The following is a 9,036-nucleotide window of genomic DNA, read 5'->3' as shown; positions in this document are numbered from 1 at the left end:
AAACACTTATCTTTATCCCAAAGGTGGCCTGTACCATTTCACATCAAGGCTTCATCAGGGGAGTGCTTTATAGCGATTAAACCATGCTGAGGCAAACAAAAATTATATAACATCAACATTTTTTACCAGAGTATTTGGAGCACTATGTGTATTACATTATTCATTTATAATTAAAACACTGCCTGCTATATATCTTTGCTATGAAAGACATGATAAAGCAAGGCAGTTGTCATTTGAACTTCCTTGTCCTTTTGGAGGTCACGTGCCACTAGCCCCTCCTTTTACAAAACCATATTGTGGTTTTTAGCGCTGGCCATAGTGGTAACAGCTCCGATGTGTATAGGAATTCTATGAGTGTCGGAACAGTTACCATCGCGGCCGGCGCTAAAAGGTTTTGTAAAAGGCGGAGTGTATGAGATGAGAAAATAAATTTTTAGCCAAATAATATTATTGCTCCTTAAGATGTTAAATTGTACTGTTTGTTACACAAACCCTTCTCAAAGGAACTTATCATTTAACCAGGCTTGCTATTTGCACTGCTGTTATTGAGCATTAACTGTGTAAATACTCTGCTACAGCTTGTGGTGCGAACACTGCCTACTGTGTGTGTTTGCTATCAAAAACATCTCATACAGTGACATTTTGGCATTTCGATAGATTCTCTTTTATCCATGAAGAATCAGGTTTTATCTATTATGAAATCGGCTTTCTTTCAGACGTGGCTTTTGAGTAGATTAAAACCAATGCTGTCCCCATATGATTTTCTTCTGGTAGTTCAGAGTGTTGTATTGCAAAAGTTGGATTATTGTAATGCACTGCATTTGTTTATACAGTAAATCTAATATTGCACTCCAGTAAACTTTGCAGAGGATATCACCTACACTAGGGGTGCCCAATAGGTCAATCGCGATCGACCGGTAGCTCGCCAAGACAAAGTGAGTCGATCACCCAGCACTCACATTACCTTGGCGATCTATCGGGCCGATCAGTCTTCCTCTCCCCGACGTCAATTCTGCCGTCGGAGAGGAAGTTCGGGCCAGCCCGAAAGAGGCAGGCAGGGAGACAGAAGGAAAAAAGAGAAACAGAAAAAAATAAAGGGGGCATGAAGAGAGAAAGAAAGAAAGGTCAGGGAGAGAGGAAGAAAAAGTTGGGGGAGGGAATGAGGTGTGGAGGAGAGGAAGCATAAAAGCTGAAAGAAAGATTGGATGCACAGTCAGAAGAAGAAAGTGCAACCAGAGACTCATGAAATCACCAGACAAGGTAGGAAAAATGATTTTATTTAAAATTTAGTGATCAAAATGTGTCTGAATTTATATCTGCTATCTATATTTTACAATATGGTCCCCTTTTACTAAACCGCAATAGTGGTTTTTAGCGCAGGGAGCCTATGAGTGTCAAGAGCAGCGCTGGGCATTCAGCGCAGCTCCCTGCGCTAAAAACTGCTATTGTGGTTTAGTAAAAAGGGAGGGGGGTAGGTATTTGTCTATTTTTGTATGGTTGTTACTGAGGTGACAGTGCATAGAGTCATCTGCTTTGACCTCTTTGAAAAAACCCCGGAATAGGAATGATAATTAACAATTCTATGCGTACAGTGTGCGTTGTGTTTTTTTAAAATTTTATTGTTGGTAGATCATTTTGACTTGGTCATTTTAAAAGTAGCTCGCGAGTCAAAAAAGTGTGGGCACCCCTGACCTACACAATGCAACCCACTAGCTAAGGTGCTTAAAGAACTGGATAAACGGGTCTCAGAAGCCACGGGGCAAAACGTTGGAAGTCTTCAGAAAAAATAGTTAATGTCTTATTAAAGAAATGACAATTTTGCATGAGGTAAAACGCTTTATAGTTTATAAATCTTTCCTTTTAGCTAAGTCTTAATAATAATATTGTAATTTATAGCTAAAGAGACATATGATCAAAAAACTTTTTATTTTAGTTTTGTGATTATGACAAACATACCGAGGGCCTCAAAATAGTACCTGGCAGGCCTTATGTGGCTCCCAGGCCGTGAGTTTGAGACCACTGAGCTAAGTGGATGTTGAGGGTAGAATGGGCTCTGATGAAGTTGAGGGAAGTCCAAAGGCCAGGGGTTTAGATTGTGCTGAGGAAAAGAGGTCAGGCTCTTCACTTTGGAGGGATATCATGAGAGGAGATGGAGATGATTGCATTGGCCTTTGCACCTACCTCTTCAAGCTGACACATGCTCATAAATTAGGGCAGGTGTAAATGCTGATATAAAAAAAATATATAACCAACACACATATTCTACTTGCAAAATGGGAAAAACACACATTTATATTTTTGACCCATTGAACCAGTCCTTATTCATACCCCAACCACACCTCTTTGAAATCAGAATGAGAAAGATATTAAATAAGATAAGACTCAGGACCAATCCCTGGGGAACCCCAGAAAAAAAAACAGTTTTGAAGCTGAGGAAAAACCAGAATGGTGAATGTTTTGGAAGAGGAAAACTGCTTCCTGGCCAAAGGCTGGGGTGAGAGGTTTTGTCAGGGCAGGAGGAAGTTCGGGGGGGGGGGGGGGGGGAGGGAGGGGGGTTGGTTCAACTTTGTTAAAAAAAAGTTATCCAGGTTCCAGCCCACTATTCAATTCTGGCACCCTCATCATTCAATGGCTTGTTTTATGGCATCTTTTAAACTGTCCTAAATTAGGCCGCTAAATTAAGCAGGTGTTGGCACTATTTGATTATGGTTACTTTTATTTAATAAACCACCTTTCTTCAGTCAAAACAAAATGGTCTCAGTGGCCAAATTGGACTCAGTAGCTGATTGGTTAACTACAAATAGACAAAAATTAATTTTAAAATCTTTATTATTTTCAACCTCAGTATACATTAATGCAAGATAAAGGATTCAAATCCACCAAAACATAGCATCATAAACATTCACCTTAATACTGGTGCCAAATTCCCAACCTCCCCTCTCCTCCTTCCCACCAATAATACCACTCATTAAGAAAATATTCCTTTATAAACAGTGGTCTCAAACTCGCGGCCCGCCAGGTACTATTTTGAAGCCCTGGGTATGTTTATCATAATCACAAAAGTAAAATAAAACAGTTTCTTGATCATATGTCTCTTTAGCTATAAATGACAATATTATTATTATTATTATTATTATTAAGACTTTGCCAAAAGGAAAGATTTATAAACTATAAAGTTTTACCTCATGCAAAATTTTCATTTCTGTAATGACATTAACTATTTTTTTTGTCTGAGGCCCTCCAAGTACCTATAAATCCAAAATGTGGCCCTGCAAAGGGTTTGAGTTTGACACCACTGTTTTATAACATACCTTCTTATTAACCCCCCCCCCCTATTTCTCATAGACTGAAATTAAATTCAACAAAGACATTGAGCTGTGTGTCACAAAGTTACTGGAAGCTCCTGGCCATGGTCTCTCAACTTTAGAGTAAGGGGAAGCATTAGACTTCTTTGCTTCCTCCTCTTTCTTTCAGCCATCCTGAACTGTGTTGATCCTTAGCTCTGTGGCAGCAGCATCAGTAGCAGCGACTGAGTTAGCACATGTTTAAAGTCTCTGGCGCCACAGAAGCAAGAATGGAGTGGGGCCTCCTCTCAATCTCGTTGGGCAGGAGGCAATCCGTGCATGCGCTACGCGGATTGCCTCCAGCTCGAACAAAGCAGGCGATTGTGTGTGGGGGGGGGGGGGGGCAGAGCTAGGGCAGGACTGGGGCAGAGTCTAGGGTGTCTGGATTTTACAATCGTAAAATCTGGCAACCCTACTTGGAGCGCATGCTGGATCACTTCCCACTCCTACTGCTTCCTGCTGCCACCGGGGCCAGTAAGGCCATGGCACCTCTGCACAGTTGAAGAGCAAATGGATCTGGGGCAAAAAGGGTGGGGAAGAAAGCAAAAAGGCTTGCAATAGGAGCAGGGGTTCTGTATTAGGACCTCTCATTTTTACAAATTTTCCTGTCAGTTTGGTTTCTTGCCATAAGGCTTGGCCTCTTTGCTTATTTTCTGGTGCTGGTGAGATTTCTCAGCTTGTCATACGCCTGAACTCTATAGTACAATGCAAATTAGTCATTAGGAAGCTATACCGCTATGTCATTTCTCACAGCCAGGATTCCAGAGTGAATCAGTCACAAACAGCAGCAGAAACACGGCACGAAGAGAGAGATGCAGGAGGAACCATTTCATTTACCAGAAGACAGAGACATCTACTGGAGCTACCATCTCCCTGCTTTCAGTTACATATTTAAGGCAGCACTCTAGGTTACCTGATTCTGTATGCTACTACGGTAATGAGACAAGGTATCGCAGTGTACTTTGAAAGATATAGTCTGTATTTAGAAAGGAAGAAATATGCAATTTAATTCTCTGCTTCTAGTTCATCTGGGACCAATCAGAAAGCAAATATTATATAGGCAGTTTTCTGATTGATGAATCCAGATTGAGGTTGCTTTCTCATTCTTGGTTTGAAATTCTGGCTTGCAGTAGGAGCAGGGTTTTTTTTTTTAGCAGCGTTTATTGCAATTACATAAGAACATAAGAATTGCCATCTCCGGATGAAGACCCTGGGTCCATCAAGTCCGGTAATCCGCACATGCGGAGGCCCCGCCAGGTGTACCCTGGCATAGTTTTAGTCCCCATATCACTGTATGCTTCTCAAGGGAGATGTGTATCTAATTTACCCTTACCCGTATCACTCTATGCCACTCTTAAGGAGATGAACACCATTAGGGGTAGGAAGTGCTAAACCTCCCCACGATACCTTCTATACCACAGCTGTTTGTGTAACCAAATCTTCAGGCCCTCAGAGGTGCCACCAGAAGCTCAATAAATCTTCATAGCAACTTGCTTTATGCCCCCTATCGTCATCGGGTCTCTTTAATTTATAAAGTGCAATGCTAAATAATCTTATTTTTTTATTTTTTCAATAAATAATTGTAGTTAATAAAGTTTTAAACTTAACTTAGGTGGTTCAGCCAAAAGGGACAGAGTACGCCAACATGTTTCACCCTGTTCAGGTTTCCTCAGGGCACAATCCCTACAACGAAAAAGTAACTTAAATGTTCGTGTTTGATAAAATCACATAGCATCAGCTACATTAGCAAATATAGTAGCTTACCTCAGAACTGTGTAACTCAGGCCACCCAAATGTTAATCTAAGATGGCCACGGCGTGTACTGCGTCTCATTAAATACTTCACAGCCCAGCTGGGACCGACGTCATCGAGACAGCCCGGAAGTGCAGGAATAACCGCAAGACCAGTAAACCCCGAGCTGGGCGTGCATTAAACAAAGATAAACACTCCTGTTTCAGTTGCTTTAAAAACTACATTAAGAACTACAGAGATGGGGACACAGTGAGACCTCACCAGAGGGATTGCCACTCGAGCTCCAAATTGAGCCCGTGAGGTGTTACTGTGTCCAGTTGATAAATCCACCTCTGTTCTAGAAAATTAAGCTTGGCTTCCAAATTTCCCTCGGCTTCCTGGCTGTCAATCATATCAATGATACGCCATCTGATTTGGTCTATAGTGTGTTTCTTGGCCAGCCAGTGTGGAACTAATGGGGCTGTTAAAGTCCCAGTAGATATCCGGGACTTGTGTTCATTTAATCTTAAATGAACCGGCCGTTTAGTACGTCCTACATATATCTGGGGGCACGGACAAACAATTATATATACCACCCAACTAGACTTGCAGGTGGTATGCATTCTGGCATGAATGGAACGTCCGGTGTGAGGGTCCTGCCAAGTACTTCCTGCCAAGGTTTTATCACACCACTGGCAATGGGAACATTCAGAATGTGCTGCCTGGTCTACAATAGGATACATTTTTCGATTTAACAACTGCCCTATCGTAGTGCCCTTGGTGTACGCTATCAGGGGGAATTCATCCAAACCCCTAAGGGCCCTAAGTATGGGCCAATGTGCTCTAATGGATCCTACTACACTCCTAACAGCATCAGAAAAAGGAAGCACACACACCATCCTAGTAGTTTCTATATCCTGAGCCCTATTGTTGGAGGTATCGTGCAGCAGCAGTTCCCGATGGGCATAGCGAGCCCGTACATAAGCCTTGTGAATGGCCTTATCCGGATAGCCCCGAGCCCGAAATCTCTGAGTGATGTCGTAGCCACCTTTTGGAAGTGGGTCAAATCTGAGCATACCCTCTGAGGGCCTGAAGATTTGGTTACATAAACAGCTGTGGTATAGAAGGTATCATGGGGAGGTTTAGCACTTCCTACCCCTAATGGTGTTACACTACATATTCTTCTATTAAGGATTTTTTGACTTATAAGCCTATATACTAACTCTTAAAAAGATGTGCATCTAGTTTACCCTTAAATCCTAGAACGGTGGATTCTGCAATTACATCCTCTGGGAGAGCATTCCAGGTGTCCACCACTCGCTGCGTGAAACAGAACTTCCTGATATTCGTCCTGGACCTGTCCCCCCTCAGCTTCAGTCTATGTCCTCTTGTCCGTGTCACACTGGACATTGTAAATAACTGCTTTCCCTGCTCCAATTTGTCGAATCCTTTCAGTATTTTGAAAGTCTCGATCAGATCCCCTCGCAGTCTCCTCTTCTCAAGGGAGAACAACCCTAGTCTCCTAAGTCATTCCTCATAGTCCAGGTTCTCCATACGTTTCACTAGCTTCGTTGCTCGTCTCTGCACCCTGTCTAGCAGTTTTATATCCTTTTTTAGGTATGGAGACCAATGCTGGATGCAGTATTCCAGGTGCGGTCTGACCATGGCTCTGTAGAGCGGTATTATAACTTTCTCTGATCTACTCGCAATTCCCTTCTTTATCATGCCTAGCATTCTATTTGCTTTCTTCGCCGCCGCCGCACATTGCGCCGACGGTTTCAGAGTCCTATCTATCAGTACACCCAGGTCCTTTTCCTGTTCGGTCTTTCCTGACATACTATACTTGTGATCTTTATTTTTTTTGCCCAAATGCATCACTTTGCATTTTTCCACATTAAAATTCATCTGCTATTTATCTGCCCACTTCTCCAATTGATTCAAATCACTCTGACGTTCCTCGCTGTCCTTCTGCGATCTGATTGCCTGGCATAGATTTGTGTCGTCTGCAAACTTGATGATTTTACTGGATGTTCCTTCTTCCAGGTCATTTATGAAAATGTTAAATAAGATGGGTCCAAGTACTGAGCCCTGGGGTACACCGCTAGTCACTTTTTCCCATTCTGAGAACTTCCCATTTATGCACACTCTCTGTTTTCTGTTCTCTAGCCATTTGCCTATCCATCTTAGTATATCTCCCTCTATTCCATGGCCTTGTAATTTCCTGAGAAGTCTTACATGTGGAACCTTGTCGAACACTTTCTGAAAGTCCAAGTATACAATATCCACTGGTTCTCCACTATCAATTTGTCTGTTCACTGCCTCAAAAAATTGAAGTAGGTTCGTCAAACATGATTTCCCTTTCCTGAACCCATGTTGACTGGCTCTCATCAGGTCGTGTGTGTCTAGGTGCTGGACTATGCTATCTTTGATCAGCGCCTCAACCATCTTTCCAGGGATAGACGTGAGACTCACAGGTCTGTAGTTGCCTGGCACTCCTCTCGATCCTTTTTTAAATATCGACGTGACGTTCGCCATCTTCCAGTCGTCCGGTATCTGTCCTGTTTTGATTGACAGGTTGGCAAGTTATTGCAATAGTTCTCCGATTTCAAATTTCAGTTCTTTTAGAACTCTCGGATGAATTCCGTCCGGTCCAGGAGATTTATCACTTTTAAGTTTGTCGATCTGGTGGTAAATCTGGTCCAAGTCCACTTCTACTGTGGTGAGGCTGTCCCTTGAACATTTTCACTGTGCCAGGTATTGTTGCGGTGTCTTCCTTTGTAAAGACAGATGCAAAGAAGGAATTCAGTCTGAAATTTATTTGTCATCCTTTACGCACCCTTTTCCTCTCAGGTCGTCCAGCGGTCCCACCGCCTCCTGTGCGGGTTTTTTCCCTTTTACGTATCTAAAAAAGGGCTTGAAATTTTTGGCCTCTTGTGCTATTTTCTCCTCGTAGACCTTTTTGGCAACCCTCACCGCCTTGTGACATTTTTTCTGATCATTTCTATGTTTGTTCCAAGCTTCGGATATTTTCGTGCATTTCCACGTCTTAAAGGAGTTCTTCTTTTCATTTATGGCTTCCTTCACCTCTTTGGTAAGCCACGCCGGCTCTTTTTGCCTTTAGTTTTCTTTACTTTGGACATCCGCGGAATGTAGAGGCTTTCTGCTTCCATGATAGTATTTTTCAGTAGGGACCATGCCTGTTCCACCGTTATGACTTTGCCCATCTTTTTTTTAATCCGTTTTTTCACCATGGCTCTCATGCTGTTGTATCTTCCCTTTTTAAAGTTTAAAGTCGTGGTTGAGGTTTTGGTACCTTTCCCTTTCCTGACATCAAGTTTGAAATTGATCATGTTGTGATCGCTTGTCCCCAGTGGGACCGTGACATCTACTTCCTTTGCCGGACCCGTAATGCCATTTAGGACCAAGTCCAAGGTGACGTTTCCTCTCGTCGGCTCTCCTACCATCTGTTCCAGGAAGCAGTCCCCTAGCACTTCCAGGAACTTTGCCTCCTTGCCATAGTTGGAGGTTCCCAAGCCCCAGTCTATCCCCAGGAAATTTAAATCCCCCAAGATTATGACATTACCTGTTTTACATTTGTGTTTAATTTCATCTTTCATTTCCAAGTCTGTCTCCTCCCTCTGTCCTGGCAGTCGGTAGTAAAGGCCAATCTTTATGTCAGCATCATTGTGTCTGGGAATCCTGATCCAGAGGGATTCCAGCTTCTCTTTCTCTTCCGCCAATAATAAACTTATGTAAATTGAACAGATCACCAAGTTCCTTTATTTCAGAAAGAACAGATTATTACTAAGATTTTCACAGATGGGCCCAATTTGAGGATCACAGTTCTGACTGCCTTTTGTCCCTAAGCATGATATCACTATTGCTGCATCTCCCACAGGGACCATGTGACTCCACCGCTCCTGAGTTTCTTATGTTGGAATGAGGAACCTCCGGACTGAGA

This window comes from Geotrypetes seraphini, chromosome 1 (assembly GCF_902459505.1).
Source record: "Geotrypetes seraphini chromosome 1, aGeoSer1.1, whole genome shotgun sequence".
Lineage (NCBI taxonomy): Eukaryota > Metazoa > Chordata > Amphibia > Gymnophiona > Dermophiidae > Geotrypetes > Geotrypetes seraphini.
This window is presented reverse-complemented; position numbering follows the sequence as displayed.